This window comes from Marmota flaviventris, chromosome X (assembly GCF_047511675.1).
Source record: "Marmota flaviventris isolate mMarFla1 chromosome X, mMarFla1.hap1, whole genome shotgun sequence".
NCBI lineage: Eukaryota > Metazoa > Chordata > Mammalia > Rodentia > Sciuridae > Marmota > Marmota flaviventris.
The window spans coordinates 33,525,017-33,545,960 of NC_092518.1; the positions used below are offsets into that span (position 1 = coordinate 33,525,017).

Below are 20,944 nucleotides of genomic sequence, written 5' to 3' on the forward strand. Positions count from 1 at the left end.
ATACCCTATACTAGCTGTGTGATGAAGGGCAAGTTACCTTCTGTACTTCTTTCTCCTCACCTGTGAAGGTAGGGATACTAGTAGTACCTTCTTAAAGGGTTTTTTGAGGATTAAATGAGATAGTATGTGTGAAACATTAAGAAGAATGTGCATGGCAAACAGTAGGTAGTATAAAAATATAAGTTCTAGCAAAGTATCTGGAAATGGCAAGGAATTCATAACTATGCCTACCATTTTGAAATAAATTTTAGACTCGGTTTGTTTTCAGTTTTTGGCTCACGGGTCTTGTGCATATTTGTCAAACTTATCCTCAAGCATTTCAGGTTTTAGATGCTATCGTAAAAGATATGGTGTTTTAAAATTTCATTTTCCACTGTTTTTTTTTTTTTTAATCTTTATTTTATTTCTATGTGGTGCTAAGGATCGAATCCAGTGCCTCACACATGCTAGGAGAGCGCTCTACCACTGAGCCACAACCCTAGCCCCTTCTACTGGTCTTTTGCTAACATAACTGCTAGTAACTGCAACTGATTTTGGTATGTAGACTTTGAATCCTGTGACCTTGCTAAACTCACTTATTAGATCTTGTTCCTTTTTATTTTCTATGTGTACAATTACACTGTCTGCAAATCAAGGCAGTTTTGGAGCCAGGGATGGTGGTACACACCTGTAATCCCAATGACTCAGGAAGCTGAGGCAGGAGGATCACAAATTCAAGGCCAGCCTCAGCAATTTAGCAAGACCCTGTCTTGAAATAAAAATAAAAAGGATATAGCTTAATGGGAAAGCACCCCAGGTTAATCCCTGGGGTAACAAACTTTTTTTTTTTAGTACCAGGGATTGAACCCTGAGGCACTTAACCACTAAGCCACATTCCAGCCCTTTTAAATATTTTAGAGATAGGGTCTCACTGAGTTGCTTAGGGCCTTGCTAAATTGCTGAGGCTGGCTTTGAACTTGCAATCCTCCTGCCTCAGCCTCCTGAGCTGTTGGGATTACATGCCTGGGACACACGGTGCTCAGCCTGGAACCTTTGAGTATAATGTTGAATAGAAGTGCTGAGAACAGAAATCATTTTCTTGATCCTCAAATCAGAAGAAAAGAATTCAGTCTTTGACTATTAAACATGTTAGTTTCAGGCTTTTTAGATCCCCTTTACCTGGCCCAAGAAGTTCCTATCTATTCCAGATTTGTTGAGAGTTTCTGTCATGAATGGCTGTTGAATTGTGTCAAATGCTTTTTCTGCTTGTATTGAAATGATTGTCCCAATCACTCAGGAGGCTGAAGTGGGAGGATGGCAAGTTCAAAGCCAGCCTCAGTAACTTAGCAAGGCCCTGTCTCAAAATAAATAATAAAAAAGGGCTGGAAGTGTAGCTCAGTGGTTGAGTGCCCCTGCGTTCAATCCCCGTACCAAAAAAGAAGGAAAAAAAGAAAAGAAAGAAAGAATTCTCTGTGGGGTGTGTGTGTGCGTGTTTTAGCCTGTTAATGTGGTGAACTACATAGATTGATTTTCAAATATTAAACCAACCTTGCACTCTTGGAATAACCCCAGTTGTGTTATCCTCTTTGTGTGTAGTTAGATTGATTTTGCTAAGTATTTCCAAGTCCAAGGCCATGAGGGATGTTTCTGTATATCTATATAGCATTTTTTTTTTTTTGTGGTGCTGGGGATTGAACCCAGAGCCTTGTGCATACAAGGCAAGCACTCTACCAACTGAGCCATATCCCCAGCCCCTAGGCTAATTTATCTTTAATTTCCAAATATTTGGAGGTTTTTCAGATTTGTTTGGTTGTTGCTATCAAAGTTAATTCTACTGTGGTCAGATATAATATCTTCTATGATCTCAATCATTTTGCATTTCCATGGACATATAGATGGTCTATAGAAGATTCTGTATTTTTCTGTTGTTGGGTGGAATGTTCTACAAATGTAAATTTGGTTAGTTTTTTGTGTCCATGTTACAAATCTTCTTGATCCTTACTGAATTTCCATCTACTTGTTGTATTAATTACTGAGGAAAAAGTAATGATATGTACAAACAATGATGGATTTGTCAATTTCTTCTTTTAGTTCCATTAGTTTTTATTTTATGCATATTAAAACTCTTGTTGAGTCCATATATATATAAGAATGATATTTCTTTCTGATGAATTGATCCCTTCACTATCACAAAATATTTTCCTCTCTCTGGTAAAATTCTAAAATACACTACTAATGATATGGTCACTATAATAATTTTGAGGTTAGTGATTACATAAGCTATATCATAAACTATATGTATTTTCTTTTCTTTTGGTACTGGGGATTAAACCCAGGGACACTTAAACATTGAGCCACACATCCCCAGCCCTTTTTAAGTTTTATTTAGAGACAGGGTCTTGCTAAGTTGCTTAGGAACTCTCTAAATTGCTGAAGCTGGTCTCAAACTTGTGATCCTCCTGCCTCAGCCTCCCAAGGTGCTGGGATTACAGGTGTGTGCCACCGCATCCAGACTTTTCTTCTTTTCGTGCCTTTTTTTTTTTGGTGGGGAGGGGCGTGGCTGCTACAGACTTCAGAGACCTCCTTGGCCCTGTCACATGGTGGGTTGCTATAGCCTCAGCCACAGCCAGCCACCTCTGCCCACCTTGCTAGCCGTGTAAGCCATGCAGTTTCACACAATATTTTGAGTATATTTTAGTATTCCATTTTCCCCCTCTACTATCTTATTAGCTATATCTCTTATTTTTTAGTGGTTATTATGGGCTACAACACGCACCTTTAACTTATCACAGTGTACCTTCACCTGATGTTGTACCACTTCATGTATAATGTACGATCCTTTTAAAATGTTTTATTTTCTTCTCCCATCCTTTGCGATATTGTTAGCTTCTGTTTTACTTCTCCATGAGTTATAAATCTCACAAAATATGCCTATTATTTTTGCTTTAAATAGTCCATATCTTTTCAGTAAACTAAAAAGTGAGGATGAAAGTGTTTTGTATTATCACATATTTACCACTGCTGTGCTGTTTATTCGTTGATATTGATTTAAATTCCCATCTGGTATCATTTTCCTCAGCAGGAAGAAATTCCTTTGACCTCTCTGTGGCTGCTATCTGCTGGCTGCACATTCTCTCGGCTCTTTGTTTGGAACAGTCTGTTTCACCTTCATGTTGTAGCTGTATTTTCTTTGTGTGTAGAATTCTAGACTGACTTTTTTTTCCCTCTGTGTTTAACTGATGCCATTCCGTATTTTTCTGGTTTGCACACTTTCTGATAAGAAGTCTGTGGTGTCTTTCTAATTTTTCTTTTTAATTGGGGGCTTCCTCTGCGATCTCTTTTCTCTTTCATAGTTTCTCATTGTTTTATTGGAATTGGATTAGAATTTTATTTGGTGTGATTTCCTTAAGATTTATTTTACTTGGGTCCACTGAGCTTCTTACATGTATAGGTTTATAGTTTTCATCCAGTTTTTAAATTTTGACCTGTGTGTGTGTGTGTGTGTGTGTGTGTGTGTGTGTGTGTGTTGTGTACTGGAGATTGAACCCAGGGGTGCTTACCTACTGAGCCACATCTCTAGCCCTTTTTTATATTTTATTTAGAGATAGAGCCTCGCTGAGTTGCTGAGGCTCATGATCCTCCTACCTCAGCCTTCTGAGCCCCTGGGATTACAGGAGTGTGCCACCTTGCCTGACTGGATACTAAATGTCCCCCAAAGCTCCTGTGTTGAAGGCTTGGTTCCAGGCTGATGGCACTCTTGGAAGGTGGTGGAAACTTCAGTGGGCGGGGCCTAGCTGGAGGAAGTAAACCATTGAGGCTGCACCTTTGAAGGGGATGTGGGCACCCTGGCTCTTTTCTTTTCCTTTCTCTTTCTTTTCTTACTGGCCACCAGGAAGTGAGCCTCTCCTCTGCCCCCCACGCCCTGCCATGATGTTCTGCCTCACACCAGCCCAAAACCAGTGGAGCTAGCCGACTGTGGACTGAGACCTCTAAAACCGTGAGCCCAAATAAACCTTTCCTCCTGAAAGTTGTTTTCCTCATGTTTTGTCACAGTAATAGAAAGTTGACTAATGTATTTTTCTTCTCTAGAATCTAACCTATTAGGGCTGGGGTTGTGGCTCAGTGGTAGAGTGCTTGCCTAGCATGCGTGAGGTACTGGGTTCGATCCTCAGCACCACATAAAAATAAATAAGATAAAGATCCATCAACAACTAAAAAATATTTTTTTTAAAAAAGAATCTAACCTATTACTAAGTCCCTGGTAAATATTTCATTTCAGGGATTGCCTTTTTCATCTCCAGAAGTTCCATGTGGTTCTTTTTATTCAAATTGTGGGAAAACATATATAACATTCACATTTTTTTTTTCATTTTTAAATGTAATTTCACATTGTTGTGCAGCCATCACCACAATCCATTTCCAGAACATTTTTTATCTTTCCAAATTGCAACTGTGTACCTGTTACACAACAGCTCCCCCTTTCAGCCTCTCCCCAGCCCCTGGCTGCCACCATTCTACTTTCTGTCCTTATGAATTGATGTGTTCTAGACGAGTCTCATGAGTGGAATAACATTGGGTCCTTTTTAAAGGCTTCCATTTTTTCCTCTTCATGTTTGTGTTTTCCTCTGTGTACTTTGACATACTCATTATGGCTGTTTAAGGTCCTTGTCTGCTATTTCCTTCACCTCTGTAACCTTTGAGTCTGCTTCTATTGGCTATTTTTTTTTTTTTGTTAATCCTGGAATAGGTCACGTTTTTATGCCTCTCAGAAGTTTAGTAATTTTTATTGGATGCTGAACATCACGAATATCAAATTGTTGAGGTCTGATTTTATCCTTTTCTTTAAAGAGTGCTGAGTCTCTCTTTTTTTATCATCTGGTGTGTGTGTAGGGGGGTGTCCTGGGCTTGCACCCAGGGGTATCTTACACTGTGCTACTTTACCAGCCTTTTTAATTTTTTTATTTGAGACAGGGTTTTGTAAATCGCTAAGGCTGGCCTCAAGCTTGTTATCCTCCCACCTCAGCCTCCCAAGTCAGTGGGATTAGGCATGTACCACCACGCCTGGCCTGAGTCTTTCTTTGACAGGCAGTTTAATTACCTCTAGTTCAGGCTGATCCTTTCAAGATTTGTTTTGCAGCCTTGTCAGGGCAGGTCTGAATGGCCTTTCATCTCGGGCTAGTCTAGACCTATTACTAGAGATTAACCCTCCTGGGGCCCCTCTGCACACCCCAGGCATTTCTCCACTGAGTGGTCAAAACCCTAACATTTCCCAGTCCTAAGAAGAGCCTGGGAGTTGCTCTGTTAGTGGCAGTTCTTTCTGGGATGGTTATTTTCTCTCAGGCTGTGAACTCTTACCCTGTGTATGTCGCCTGTGCTTGCTAGCCTGCCAGACGGCACTCTATGTGAAATTCTTGTTCTCTTTCTGGTAGTCTTCCTGCCAAATTTCAGCCATCCCAGCTTTGCTGAGTCTCCACCTCCTCAACTAAGCAAGTCTCTGCGCCCTACTTGGATTGCTCCTATTGCGTTCTAGAAAGTGCCTCCAATCAAGTCAGTTGGCTTTATGTCATTATGATAAAGATACCCGAGATAATCAACTGAAAAAGAGGAAAAGTTGATTTTGGCTCACAGTTTCAGATCATGGTCACCTGGCCCTGTTGCTTTGGGTCTGAGGCAGCACAAGACATCATGGCAGCAGAAGCAACTTATTCTACTATTCTTCTTACCCCTGTACCTCCTTGCCTCCCTTCCCTCCTCTCTGCCAAATCCAAAGTACCTCTACTCTTCCCTAGCCCCCCCTCTTTATTGTGAGTTAGCATCCACATATCAGAGAAAACATTTGGCCTCTGCTTTTGGGGGATTGGCTTATTTTGCTTAGCATGATATTCTCCAACTGCAGCCATTTACCTGCAAATGCCTAATTTTATTCTCTTTGAATGCTGAGTAATATTCCATTGTGTATATATGTCATATTTTTTTATCCATTCATCTACTGAAGGACATCTAGGCTGGCTGCACAGTTTGGCTATTGTGAATTGTGCTGCTATAAACATTGATGTGGCTGCGTCCCTGTAGTAAGCTGTTTTTAAGTCCTTGGGGTCTACACTCAGGAGTGGGATAACTGTTACCCCATCTTTTTTAGAGAATGCTAGCAATTCAGTTCCCTTTGTGCACCCTCCCTTTGTGTTTCACAACCAATTAATAACCAGTTCCTGCCATTGTATCGCCTCCATCCATTTCCTGTCTGCAACACACTGGTACCTCTTCAGGTGAGGCAATCCACGGTTTCAGTCTGAAGCGTTCCAGAGTTTTCTAAGCGTTCACCTCTCCAGCACTGCGCCTCTCTATACCATCCCCCTTACAATTGCCAGGAAGATCTGTGCAAAATACAAATATGGTCCTTTTTTTTTTTTTTTTTTTTTTTCCTGCAACTTAAACCTACAGCAGCTTCTTACTGCTTATGAGAAAGTCCATTCTTCGGAGCTTAGTTTACAAGACCCTTCCGGTGGAGCCCCAGACTCCCTGCCGACTCCTCTTCCTGCCCCTCCCTTCTTCTTACCCTCCAGCCACACTAAACTACCCGCCATCCCTGGAACACCGCGTTAGTTCCGAGCTTCTAAAAAGCAGAGGCCAAAGCAGAATTAAATGCATGTGAAATTTATATGCAGGGAAATGCCTCCGATGGATTCGGGGCCGAGGGGGCAGGCCAGGCGCATTCGGACGCCTGTGGAAGGGGAAGAAGAATGAAGGAAGAATGGAAGAGGAGGGGCCCTGGATCGGAGCGCGGGGCTCTGCGAAAAGTCCTGATGAGGCCCACGGAGTCCTCCCGGGGAAACATGATGCATTAGGGAATTCCACATCCGAAAGAAAAACGGTTCAGCTCCGGTGCAAATGCTGTGCTCTGTCATTGGTTGAGAACAGACCCAGAAAAAATATGTAATAAATATGCAATGGTGGAGCCTGAAAGTGAGGGATCTGGAAACTGTCAGCCAGCTACCCTCCCGAGGCAGCCTTTCTGGAAGGGAGACAGACGTGAAGAACACAGGCAGGGCCATGGCCGCCACTAGCATGGCACCCCCACCCCCACCCTGGGTCTTTGTTAACCCAGTTCCTGCTCCCGGAGGCTCCCCCATCCTGTTCCCCCAGGGCTGGCTCACTTCTCTTTCAGGGCCTCAGCTTACAGGTCACCTCTTCCATGAAGCCTACCCAGACTCCCTTCCCCAGCCCCCATGACCTGGCGCAGCTCTGCAGGATTCTCTCCTGGCACTCCCTATTTACACTAGAGTCGCCCTGGGCGCCTCGGATGCCCTGCACCTTAGTCCAGGGGAACCTTCTCTTTGTATCCCTGGTACCTAGTTCGGAAGCTGAGACGGTAGATGCAAAAATTGAACTTCACCTTGAAATCGTTGCACCTTAAAATCATTGCATTTTTCAATCCCCTTGCAAATACCCGGAAACGTGGCACCAAGTGCAATTATTCTCCAACCACGGAGTACGGTGCTCACGGTCCCCAGTACAAGGAAGGAAGGCCTGCAAGGAGACAGTTTTCATTTTGTGTTAGATTCGTGCAAGAAGTCACTGCTCACCCCGAGCAAACCAAGTACAGTGCACCCCCAGCCCTCCCCACCCCCAGGTGATTTGCATTTAAAAGTGAAGGCTCCAAAGGAGAATTCCTTTTGCCAAAGAGGAATGTCAAGCATCTGGGACTGGCCCGGGAGGTGAATTTTTTTTTAAGGGGCCAGAGGCCCATTCGGGGAGCAAATACCAAAGATCCCTTAGAAGGAGGCCATTTTATTTGGATCCTAACCAGCCACGAGAAGTATCCCGAGGCCTTGAACAAAGTCCCTAAGGAGGCCCGAATTTGGAAAAGACAATGAGAGTGAACGCTCTAGCCTTTAAAGAGACATTTCCATTTTCCGGGCTCGGGCGGAATCTCCGCCCCTTCCCCCCTTGTTTTTGTCTGCGACAGAAATTCGGCCTCTGCCAGCAGCGCCCGGGATGCTGTCCAAACAGCATGCTGTCAGCGGCATCAGCCGGCAGGGACGACAATCCTCCCACCCTTGGTTTTCCAGGGTGATATTAGCTAAGAAAATACTCCAGATTTTTCTCGTTCGTGTGGTGTAACTCGCTCGCTTCAGACATGCGCCTTTCTCCAGTAATTACCTCCCACGCTTGGGGAAATTTCTTTTCTTTTCTTTCTTTCTTTTTTTTTTTTGCAATCCAGTGTCCAATTCAGGAAACCCGTCAGCGTCTCCCAAGACAAAAAGGCAGCTTTTCAGACTGCCATGTCCCTGTTCTTTCATTCCCAACCCTTCCTCGAGTCAAAGGGGCACAATGACCTCAAATTTTCACATTTCTGAAACCAAACGGACGAGCCGATTCCTTTTTTTTCTTTTTTCCTCCCCAGCGTCTAAAGCTGTGATGAGATTGATGGTCAGCTAATGACTCACGGCATCTCCCAATGGAAGAGGGACAAGTCACAGATCCCCCACCCCCACCTTCCTGTCATTACCTTCCTCCCTGCAGAAGAATGCTGCTGAGACCGGGGCCCTCCCCGCCTCTGCCGAGACACAAAGCACAAAGATGATCCACGCCTGAGACCCCGAGCCGCTCAGGCCAAGGGAATTTCTTGGAGATTTATCAGATGCCAAACTCCACGTCGCACGTAGACCTGGATAATTGAATTCAGGCAAAGCATATTGAAGCCTGTGTGGAGCTGGCACTCGGGCTTCAGACAATAAATCACGACCCTACTTTGAGTAGCTCGGCGTGGTCAGGGAGACGGTCTCCAAACAGGGAGCAAACAATGGGATGATCAGTAGCAAAGAATCGCAGGGGAAGAACCGAGAACATTTGGTGTGGGGAATGGGACTTTTGAGTTCCTTAGAGACCACTTGAACAGCTTTCAAACCCTTTGCTTTGTTCTACAGTAAGGAATACATTATTCTTTTTTTTTTTTTTTAATTTGTGCATATTAATTTCACAGAACAGTGAGTTTCATTGTGACACATTCGAGCCTGCGCATAACACAATGTGACCAATTTCACTCCCCAGTATCTCCTCTTGGGATCCCCCCCTCCCTCTGATCCTCTTCTGTCCCTTCCTTCATCAGTTCCCTTCTATCTTTTATGGATCCCCCCCCTTTTCTCTGTAGTCTCCACCTATGAGAGAAGACACTCAGCACCTATCTTTCTGGGTCCCGCTTACTTAGCATGACATTCTTCACTTCCACACATTTTCCTGCAAATGACACAATTTTGCTCTTTCTTGTGGCTGAATAAAACTTCATTGTGTGTGTAGACCACAATTTCTTTATCCATTCACCTGTTGACAGGCATCAAGGCTTTCTGTTTCCATAACTTGGCTATAAGAAGACATTTTTAATTGATGTTTTTATAGAGGTGATTGTGGATTTGCATGAAGTTATAACAAATAATATAGAGAACCACCATGCACCTGGAGTCCCAGCTATATGGTACTCTATTTTTGGTACTGGGAATTGAACCTAGGGATACTTAAACACTGAATCACATCCCCAGGCCTTTTTATTTTTATTTTGAGACAGGATCTCCTTAAGTTGCTTAGGGCCTCATTAAGGTGGCCTCCAACTTGCAATCCTCCTGCCTCAGCCTCCCAAACCACTGGGATTACAGGCTGGTACTGCCACACCCCTCTAAGACCCCATCTTCTAAAAACAAACAAAAAAAAAAAAAAAAGAAGAAGGAAGAAAGAAAGAAAAGGACAAAAGGAAAAAAAAGCCAGGACCTCACACACTACCCAGTTCTCCACAATGGTAACATTTTTTTAAAAATGTTTATTTCTTAGTTGTAGGTGGACACAATATCTTCATTTTACATTTATGTGGTGCTGAGGACAGAACCCAGTGCCTTCTGCATGCTACGTGAGCACTCTATCAGGAGCCCCATCCCCAGCCCTATTTTGTATTTGATTTAGAGACAGGATCTCACTGAGTTGCTTAGGCCTCACCATTGCTGAGACTGGCTTTGAACTCCTGATCCTCCTGCCTCAGCCTCCCAAGCCGCTGGGATTTCAGGCAGGCACCACTGCACCCGAGTAATGGTAACATTTTAGAGAACTATATTGTAATCTCACAACTAGGATCTTGACATTGATATAATCCACCCAACTTATTCAGATTCTCCTCCTTTTACTGTTACTAGTTATAAGTGTGTTTGTGTGTGTTTTTAGTTCTACACAATTTTATCCCTGTGTAGTTCGCATATCCATCATCATATTCAAGTACACAACAGTCTCATCACAACAAACCCCCTCCTGTTGCCCTTTAAATCACACCCACCTCTCTCTCACCCCTGTCCCCAACCCCACCACTAACTTGTGCATTTCAGCTGCCATTTCAAGATTGTTACATAAATGAGATCATACATACACAGAAGTTGATCCATGTCACAAATGTATAAAGAGTTCCTTTCTTTCTGCTGTGTAGTAGTAATAGAAGACTACGTGTTATGGAATTCCATGGTATGGAATACCAGGTTGCTTAACCATTCATCTGTTGAGGAACAGCTGGGCCCATTCCAGTTTTAGCCTATTATAAATACTAGGATCACTTGAGCTATGAACATTTGGGTACAGGTTTTCGTGTGGGTACGAATCTTCTTTCCTCTGAGAAAAACACTCAGGAGAGTAATTGCTGGGTTTCTTTTTTCTTTCTTTTTTAATATTTTGATGCTGAGGAATGAACCTCCCAGGGCCTCATGCATGCTAATAAGCGCATGCTCTACTACAGAGCCATACCCCTAGCCCACATGTTTATTTTTTTGGGAAGCCAACAAATATTTTGTTAATTCTTTTTTTTTTTTTTTTTTAGTTATTGATGGATCTTTATTTTATTTATTTTTATGTGGTGCTGAGAATCGAACCTAGTGCCTCAGACATGCTAGGCAAGCACTCTACCACTGAGCTACATACAGCCTCAGCCCCAAGAAACCCACAGATTGTTTTCCAGGGTTGCTGTAGCCTTTTACATTTCCACCTGCAGTGTATGAGTTTCTCTTCATCCTCACCAGCATATGGAGTTTTCACTATTTTTAATTTGTAGCCATTTCAGGTACATGGAGAATGATACATCATTGGGGTCTTAATTTGTATTTCTCTAATAGCTAATAGTGTACAACATCTTTGCATGTGTCTGTTGGCCATCTGGATGTCAACTTTGGTGAAGTGTCTATTCAGTACAGAAGTGTCTCTTGCGTATGTTTCATTGGAATGTTTGTACTTTTTTGCTAGGTTTTGAGAACTTTTTAAAAATATATTCTGCCAGGCATGCTAGCACACGCCTGTAATCCTAAAGGCATGGGAGGTTGAGGCAGGAGGATCGCAAGTTCAAAGCCAGCCTCAGAAACATACCTAGATCATATGCAACTTAGTAGAACCCTGTCTCTAAATAAAATGTAAAAAGGGCTGGGGATGGGGCTCAGTGGTTAAATGCTTCTGGGTTCAATCCCCAGTACTAAAAAAATTAAAAAATATGTATTCTAGATGGTGGTCCTTTGTCAAATATGTGGTTTGTAAATATCTTCTCCTGGTCCCTAGTTTGTTTTTTTAATTGTCTTCACTGGGGCTTTTACTATGCAGAAGTTCTTAATTTTGATGATACAATTTATGAATTTTCCTCTTATAGCTCATGCTTTTGGTGTTAAGTCTAAGAACTCTTTGCTTATCTCTAAGTCCTAAGGATCCTCTGTGTTTTTTCTCCAAGTGCCTCTTACGAAGCCTTTACCAATTTCAGTGAAAGCATACCAGAGCTTAATGGAATCCAGGCAGAGAGTTAGAATTTAATAACAAGACTATATTAGTCTGCTCAGCTGCAGTAACAAAAACCAGAGGTTGAGTGACTTAAGCAACAGAAGTTGATTTTCTCGTGGTTGTGGGGGCTACAAGTCCAAGATCAAGGTGCCATCAAAATTGGTGTCTGGTGAGGGCTTTCTTGCAGACAGCCACTCTCTTTCTGTATTCTCATGTGGCCTTTCTTCTGTGTATATGGTGAGGTGGGGCATCTTTTCTCCTTGGTGTAAGTACACCAATCCTACGCCATCATGTCCCGCTCTTATGACCTCATTTAACCATATTGCGTCCTTCAAGGTCCTATCTCCAGACACACCTCACATTGATGGTTAGGGCTTCAACATAGGAATTGTGGAAAGGAGAAGACACAATTAGGTCTGTGACAACACAGCCCCAGCATACTGAAAGAGCTTCTTTGGCTTCTTTGCCTCAACCTGTGTTGGTTGCTACAGCCAACGTCATGTGCAGATACAAGTGCCAAAAAGCCTGGCACTGAGTGGGTGCCAATCATGCACTTATGTGTTTAGTGGACTCCTATTCCCTCCCCCTCCCTGATCTTTCTGGGAATCACTCCTGTCCCTCCCACTTTGCTAATGAGGTCATTACCCTAAGAACTTCTTACTACAGCAGGCCACACACGCTGGACAGTTGATCAGTCCTGGAAAGGGACTAGAAGCAAGCTGTGCCAATCACCAATTTTCTCTAGAAAGTTTGGCTCTTAAAATTTAAACTCAATGTAGCTGTTCTTTTTTTTTTTTTTAGTGCTGGGGATGGAACCCAGGGCCTCATGCATGCCAGGCAAGTGCTCTACCACTGAGCTATATCCCCAGTCCTTCGCTGTTCTGTCTAACTAAAGAAAGCTAAACTGGGAGTCCTTGATGAAGGGCTATTTTCTATGTGACTAGGAAACAGAGAAACAGGAATGGTGGGTTTGTCGTGAGAAAGAAAATGGAACAGATACAAAGAGAGAAAAAGAGATAGAAGCAAGGAACCGAGGGGCTGGGGATGTGGCTCAGCGGTAGAGCGCTCGCCTAGCACACATGAGGCACTGAGTTCGATCCTCAGCACCACATAAAAATAAAATAAAGATAGCCCGGCGAGGTGGCACACGTTTGTAACCTCAGCAGCTCGGGAGGCTAAAGCAGGAGGATGGTGGATTCAAAGCCAGCCTCAGCAAAAGTGAGGCCCTAAGCAACTCAGTGAACTCTGTCTCTAAATAAATAGGGTGGTGATGGGGCTCAGTGGTTGAATGCCCCTGAGTTCAATCCCTGATACCCCCCCAAAATAAATAAAATAAAGATATCGTGTCCACCTAAAAACTAAAAAGTAAATATTAAAAAAAACAAGGAACTGAGAATATTCTAACCCCAACCCCTTTCCTACTATATCCTGTCCTCAGGTTCTATGAAGCACCTGAGAATAAGTTGCCCTCTTTGCTTTAAAGAGGGAAGGAGGAGAAAAGGGTAGGGAAGAGCAGGCGACCCCAAGGAACCCCTGTCCAATTTCCAGTCCCTGCCTACCCCAGTGCGGTATGTTAGTCAGCTTTCATTGCTATGACAAAATGCCTGAGAAAAACAACTTAGAGGAGGAAAGATTTATTCTGGCTCACAGTTTCAGAGGTTTCAATCTCCTAACCCATCCCATTTAGGCCTGTGATGAGGCAGAAACATTGTGGAGAAAGGGCTTGATAGAGACAAGCTGAGAAAGAGGGAGAAAGGGGTTAGGGACAAGATACGCCCTTCCAGGACACACCCTGGGTATCCTCCTTCTTCAACCTAGGCCCCACCTCCTGTGGTTTTCACCACTTCCTAATAGACCATTGATTATGAACCCATCTGTGGATTGACCCACTGAAAAGATCGGAGTCCTCATGATCTAATCGCTCCCCTAATCCCCACCTCTCAATATTGTTGCGTTGGAAACCAAGGCTTCAATATCCGTTTTCAGGGGACATTCTAGATTTGAACTAGAACACCCAATGACACCTAATCCCTTCAAAAAGGACCTAGTTTGGCATACACTCTTAAGAGCACCTCTGTCCAGTCAAATATAATGTGAGTCATACATTAGTTTTCAATTTTCTAGCAGCCACATTTAAACATTTTTTGTTTTGTTTTGTTGTTGTTGTTGTTTTGGTACTGGGGATCAAACCCAGGAGCACTCAACCACTGAGCCACATCCCAAGCGAGGGTCTAATTGAGTTGTTAAAGGCCTCACTAAATTATGAGGCTGGCTTTGAACTCATGATCCTCCTGCCTCAGCCTCCCGAGCCACTGGGATTATAGGTGTGCACCACCATGCCCAGCTTTTTAAAAATTTCTATTTATTTTTTTTAAATTACACATGACAATAGAGTATATTTTAACATATTAAACATACATGGAGTATAACTTATTCTAATTAGGATCCCATTCTTGTGGTTGTACATGATGTGCAGTTTCACTGGTCGTGTATTCATTTACATAGGAAAGTTGTGTCCCATTCACTCCACTGTCTCTCCTATTCCCATCCCCCTCTTCCCTTCATTCCCCTTTGTCTAATCCAATGAACTTCTATTCTTTCCTCCCCACTCCTTATTGTGTGTTAGCATCCACATATCAGACAGAACATTTGGCCTTTGGTTTTTTGGGATTGGCTGATTTTACTTAGCATGATAGTCTCCAGTTCCACCCATTCACCAGCAGATGCCAGAATTTCATTCTTAGTTACAGCTGAGTAATATTCCATTGTGTAAATGTACCACATTTTTGTTATTCATTCATCTGTTGAAGGGCACTTAGGTTGGTTCCAAAGCTTGTCTATTGTGAATTGAGCTGCTATAAATATTAAATTGGCTACTTCACAGTAGCGTGCTGATTTTAAGTCCTTTGGGTATATGCTGAGGAGTGGGATAACTGGGTCAAATGATGATTTCATTCCAAGTTTTCTAAGGACTCTCCATACTAGCAGCCACATTTTTAAAAAAGCAAAAACAAACAGGTGAAATAAATTTTAGCAATGTATTTTATTTAATCCAGTGTATCCAAAATATTATCATTTGGACATGTAATTATTTCTTTTCTTTTTTTTTTTTTAAATACCTCATGAGGGTTTATTGGAGACTGATGAACTCAGTCCTTGGTTGGAAGTTCACCATCTACAGCCTCTCTTTATCATTTTATTTTTTATTTTTCAGTTTTTGGTGGACACAACATCTTTATTCTATTTGTATGTGGTGCTGAGGATCAAACCCAGCGCCCCGCACATGCCAGGAGAGCGCATTACCGCCTGAGCCACATCCCCAGCCCTGGACATGTAATTATTTCAACATGCAACTCTGAATTTTCAAAATTGTCCCAGGTGATTCTCATTCAAAAGCTTTGGGAAAATGAACTATCGGTTGCCTCAAGAGACTTAGAAAATCCCCTGGGAGGTAGAAGCCGGAGGCAACCCCTGGGCTTCTCTGAGGCTTCTCTGTGGCAGCTCTGTGCCCTGGGAGGCAGAGTAACCACGTTTCAACTTGGCAACCAACTGTCTACTTCCCTGAGGCCCCTTCTAAATAAGTCTGTGATTCTAGTTAACCCTTTAAGAGCTAAGAGTATGGACTTCCTTCCTCATCAATATCATCCATCTGGCCTGGCTCAGTGGTGCCTGCCTGTAATCCCAGTAGCTGGGGAGGCTGAGGCAGGAGGATCTCAAGTTCAAAGCCAGCCTCAGCAACTATGAGGCCCTAAGCAACTCAGTGAGACCCTGTCTCTAAATAAAATACAAAATAGGGCTGAGGATGTGGCCCAGTGGTTAAGTGCCCCTGAGTTCAATCCTTGGTACAAAAAAAAAAAAAAATCGTTCATCTCTCTGTCCCTCTCTCTGTTCATCTGTCCTCTCTCTTCACATGGGCTGTGCTATCACGACCTTCTGTATTTGACTCTTGATTCTGTGCCTCTTGATAGCCAAGACTTTGGGCAAATTATCTCAACTTCTCTGAGTTCCTCTTTTCACAGTTGTAAAATGTGTCTCATCATATTACCTGCTTATCAGTTATAGAATAAGCATTAAAAAAGGATGAAAACACAGTGGCATATGTTAAGTGTACTATAAACGGTGGCCATTATTACGCAGACCTGCTCTCTAAAGGATTAACAGCTTTTTTTGACTGGGTACTGGGGATTGAACCCTGGGACGCTGAACCACTGAGCCCCATCCCCAGTCCTTTTTATTTTGAGACAGGGTCTCACTAAGATGCTTAGGGCCTCACTAAATTGCTAAGGCTGGCTTCCAACTTGCAAGTCTCCTGCCTCAGCCTCCTGAGTCACTGGGATTACAGGTGTGCGCCACTGCAGCTGGCTAATTTCTGGGCTTTCTATTGGACTAACATCTTTCTAATGACTCCTAAGAACAGAAAAGCCACATACACAGGATTAGAAAACAGACACTTCCAATTGTGATGTGTTACTATACCAAAGGCTCAATACAACACTTTCAGACTGCATTTGGGTTCCCAATAGAAGACCAAAATAAAATTAAAGCCCTTTCCTGTTTTAGCATCGATTTGCTGTTTCAATTTTGGATTCTTCAAAGGAAATTCTTCTTATACAGTAGGCCCTTCTCCTTCCCTTTCCAGTAAGTTAATGAATATCTGAAATCTTTTAACGTCCTCATTGAGCACAACCACTTTCCATTGGCTTCTGCATTCCAAGTGATTTTCCTCTGGAGCACAGAGAGGTAATTTGAAACAGTGGCCCTGGAAACTGCTTTTTACTGTTAGAAAAAGAACTCCTAAGGTGATCTGTAAGTGGGTTAGCTGGAGTCCACCCACATCCCCACAGAGCTAAATGCGCTTGTTACAATGGAAGGAAGACTTCACAGAGAGAGAAATAAACAGCAGAAAATTCAAGCTGGAAAGGACTTTAGAAAATTTGTGATGCCATCTTTTTTTTCTTTTTGTGGTACTGGGGATTGAACCCAGGGGTGCTCTACCACGGAGCTACATCCCCAGCCTTTTTTATTTCTGTCTACTCTATTTGATTTTATGGTGGAGACAGGGTCTCGCTAAATTGCCTAGGCTAGCCTCAAATTTGCAATCCTCTTGCTTCAGCCTCCCAAGTAGCTGGGATTACAGATGTGAGCCACCATGCCTGGTTTTGAAACAACCTTCCTTAAATGTCACAGCACCTGCCAAACCCGCAACGACACAGTAGCCCTTACCTGTTGCAGTGCGGTTGTCCTGTGCCTGTCCGATCTGCTATTCTCTGAGGCTGCGTCTTGCTCATCTGAGTCCCCAGCATGGTCGTGATAGGTACTAGGTGCTGAGTTAATGTCTGATAAGCGCATGAAGGGCATTTGGCCTTGTAACGGGGCATGGTATCTCGCATGAATAAAAGATCAGAGTGAGATCTTTAGTTCCCATCTTTTTTATTCCCAGGGTATGTGTTGGTTTTATGTTTTTGCTCTTCATGGGGCTGAGTTCCTATAAAACATGGCTGACATTTTATTTATTTTTAAAAAATGTTTTTTCTAGTTGTATATGGACACAATGTCTTTATTTTTATTTATTTGTTTTTATGTGGTGCTGAGGATGGAACCCAGGGCCTCACGCCTGAGAGGCAAGCACTCTACCATTGAGCTTCATCCCCAGCCCCGTGGCTGATATTTTAAATGATGTTTAAAATGTGGTCATTCGAGGAGGTCCCTGGGCATAATGTGAAACATAATTAGCCGGTGGAGATTTCAAAGTGCTGCCAGAATTAAATATCCTCAACTTACCATACCTTTAAAATGGCCATTCTGACTACCAAGTAGAAAAAAACTTGCCAATGAAGCCTATACAAAGGAAATCAGTATTAAGTGAAGGACACAAAGATGTCTTCTGATGGTATCATCTGAGTACCTGGATCCAACCATACCTGAAGTCAGTATGCCTGCACTTGTCTCTCCTATAAACCAATATGTTGGCTTTTCATTTAAGCCGGGATGACTTAGGCTTCTGGTACTTGTCACCAAAAGAGTACTGGTGACTAGAATAAAGATCAAACAGAAAACCATAAAATCCAACATATATTAAGTGTTATGTTGCATAATCTGATTAAAAATGTGATACAAGTCCAGAGGCACAATAGCTGCAGGAAGCTAACTGACATAATGGGGTTTGGGCAGGGCATAATCTCTGTTGTCATCATGAAGGAACATAAAGGACTGTGGAGCTCGTAGACTGTCTCAGTCTAGTATAATATGGCATAATATGGTACAGTGTACGATCCCAGCATATTGGAAAGGCAGGAAGAAAGATGGACCAAGTGCAATGCTAACCTTTATCCTCTTTTAAGATTATTAAGAGGACTGGTAGAGGAGGGAGAGTCAATGTTGGATAAGATTGTTAGATTCAGGCTGATCCTGGAGCATTTGGGTCAGACTTGGTACCTCTTTTGTGAAGGGGTAGCTGAGGAGACTTTAGCATTGGATAAAGCCCAAGGAAGGAGTCAAGGCTGAGAACAACAATCACGTTAACTTGAAGGTGGCGGGCAGGATGGTTCTGTGGTGCAGTTTAAGATTAAAAGGCCTACAGGCATACACTAGGCTGGCTATAGTGGTTCACTCCTGAAACCCCAGCAGCTCTGGAGGCTGAGGCAGGAGGATCGCGAGTTCAAAGCCAGCTTCAGCAACTTAGTGAGGCCCTAAGCAACTCAGTGAGACCCTGTCTCTAAGTAAAATACAAAATAGGGCTGGGGATGGGGCTCAGGGGTTGAGTGTCCCCAGGTTCAATCCCCGGTACAAAAAAAAGTGTGTACATCACATAATGAAAGCCGACTGTGAATGACATGGTTTGTCGATGAGGCAGATGAAATTCTGATTTGATGGGCAGCCAATTAATGAAACAGACACCCCTGCCCACCTGCACAGTTAGAAATGGAGAATCAAGATACAATTGAGGGCTGGGGCTGGGGCTCAGTGGTAGAGCGCTTGCCTGGCATGTGTGAGGCACTGGGTTCGATCCTCAGCACCACATAGAAATAAATGAATAAAATAAAGGTCCATCAACATCTAAAAAAAATATTTTTTAAAAAGATACAATTGGTGTGTTCCAGAAGCAGATAGGAGGGTCTACTAAAAAGGGAACCTGCTACTTTACTCCAGTGTTCTGTTTTTACAGACCCAGAATACATTCTCAGAAAATGGTCATTTGGTTCCACCACATCGTGACTACTACAATATGGTTTTCTCTATCCTTTCATTTTCCCCCTCCCCATTCCTTTATAAAGTAACTGGTGTATGTGCACAAGTGTGTGTGTATGTATATATATGTATGTACCAAGAATTGAACTCAGGGACACTTAACCACTGAACCACATCCCCAGCTCTTTTTATTTTTTATTTTGAGACAGGGTCTCGCTAAATTGCTTAGGACCTCGCTAAGTTGCTGAGGCTGGCCTCAAACTGCAATCCTCCTGCCTCAGCCTCCTGAGCTGCTGGGATTATAAGTGGGTGCCACCATGCCCAGCATATTGCTTAAAAAAAGAAAAAAAAAACCTAAATGGCCAATGATGTTTTGATTGACATCAAATGGAGATGGGGTGGGGAAAAATACTGGTTCTGTGAAAATAGTTCCTTTGTCCATTAGTAACATGCTCATTCAGCTCTTATCTTTGTATTCCAGTAAGTTATTTTGATGTCATTATTTTAACAACAATAACAACAAAACCTGAACAACATAAAAAAACCTTGCATACCTTCTTCAATTGGAGAATTTTAATATTTTTCCCTTATCATTAAAAAACCAAGGACAATTTTATGACTAACTTTTTTTTTGTATGTACCTGTTACACATAGGGCAATCTGTCTTTAAGAAGGGGTGAATTACTCTTTATAAGGGAAAAATTCCTAGATAGCTTCCCTTCAAGTCAAGCATCTTGTTGGATTTTTTTGGGGGGGAGGTTATTGGGGATTGAACTCAGGGGTGCTTAACCACTGAGCCAAATCCCCAGCCCTTTCCATGTTTTGTTTTGAGACAGTCTTGTTGAGTTGCTTAGAGCCTTGGTAAATTTCTGAGGCTGGCTTTGAACTTGTGATCCTCCTGTCTCAGCCTCCCAAATCGCTGGGATTACAGGCGTGTGTCGCTGTGCCTGCACCTGCGCCTGGCTCAAGCATGTTGTTGTTTAAATAAATCTCTCCTTTGGGAAAAAAAAAAAAAAAAAAGATCGTTAGCATACCTAGTGATCCAAGCATACCTGGCACCTGGGCTGAGAATATTCTCTAGTCTAGAACAGTGGTTCTCAATCTTAGTTGCACATTTGAATCACTTAGGGAGTTAAAAAAAACAAAAACAAAAACAAAACCCAGATACATAAGCTGCACCCCAGTCCAAGAAGATCACAGTCATTACAGGTGAGACCCAGGCATCAGTATTTTAAAAATTCCCCAGGTGGTTCCACGGGGCAGCCAGGTTTGAGAACAACTGTGAGATAGTACTTCTCAAACTTTGACATGCCTTTGCAATTTATTTTATTTTTTTAATTGTAGATGGACACAATGCCTTTATTTTATTTGTTTTTATTTTTTAAACATGGTCCTGGGGATCGAACAGTGCTTTACACATGCTAGGCAAACGCCCTACCACTGAGCCCCAGCCCTGGCCCCCTGCATTTTGCTTTAACAAGATTCAGATATAGTAGGTCTGGAGTAGGGCCCAGAATTTAGGGGGTTAAATGTAGTGGGGAGGGGAGGGGTGTCCTTTCCAATGCATTCAGCCAGATTTCCCAGAAATAACCTTTGGACAGCTAAGTGTGGCAAAAGGTCGATGAATCACCTGACTGTCCCCAATCTGATGCAGGATATAGGATGACCAACTGTCCTACTTTGCCTGGGACTCAGGGATTCCTGGGAGTTGGGGTTTTCAGCACTAAAACCGGAAAGCCCTGGGCAAACCAGGATGGTTGGTGACCCTGCCCGTCCCTGACCTTCTGGTCAGTGAAATTCTGACCATTGTTACAAAAGCTTTTCCAACCAAACAGGCCCCATCGAGTACCTGGGAACAAATAGGACCTCAGAGGACAGGCCTGGAAAGAGACAGGGAAATCCTCAGACACATGATCCTCCCTGAGGCCATCAGTAGATCTGGGGACAAGAGCAGGAAAACAGGGGCTTTACCTGACTTACAGGCACTTGCCAA

General features: G+C 42.9%; 2 long non-coding RNA genes across 2 annotated transcripts in view; one reads left to right on the forward strand and one right to left on the reverse strand.

Moving 5' to 3' along the window:
- Positions 1-3,858: 3,858 nt before the first annotated feature.
- LOC114086097 (uncharacterized) overlaps positions 3,859-20,944 on the forward strand; it is a 42,993-nt gene continuing 25,907 nt past the window's right edge. Inside the window, exon 1 of the long non-coding RNA XR_003581591.2 lies at positions 3,859-3,976. This is a non-coding gene — a long non-coding RNA (uncharacterized lncRNA). The remainder of the gene's footprint in view (positions 3,977-20,944) is intronic.
- Positions 6,633-17,061, reverse strand: LOC114086098 (uncharacterized). Its single transcript, XR_003581593.2, has 4 exons — positions 16,987-17,061; positions 8,489-8,647; positions 7,373-7,506; positions 6,633-6,877 (listed from the first exon to the last, which is right to left on the reverse strand). It is a non-coding gene; the product is annotated as an uncharacterized lncRNA (long non-coding RNA).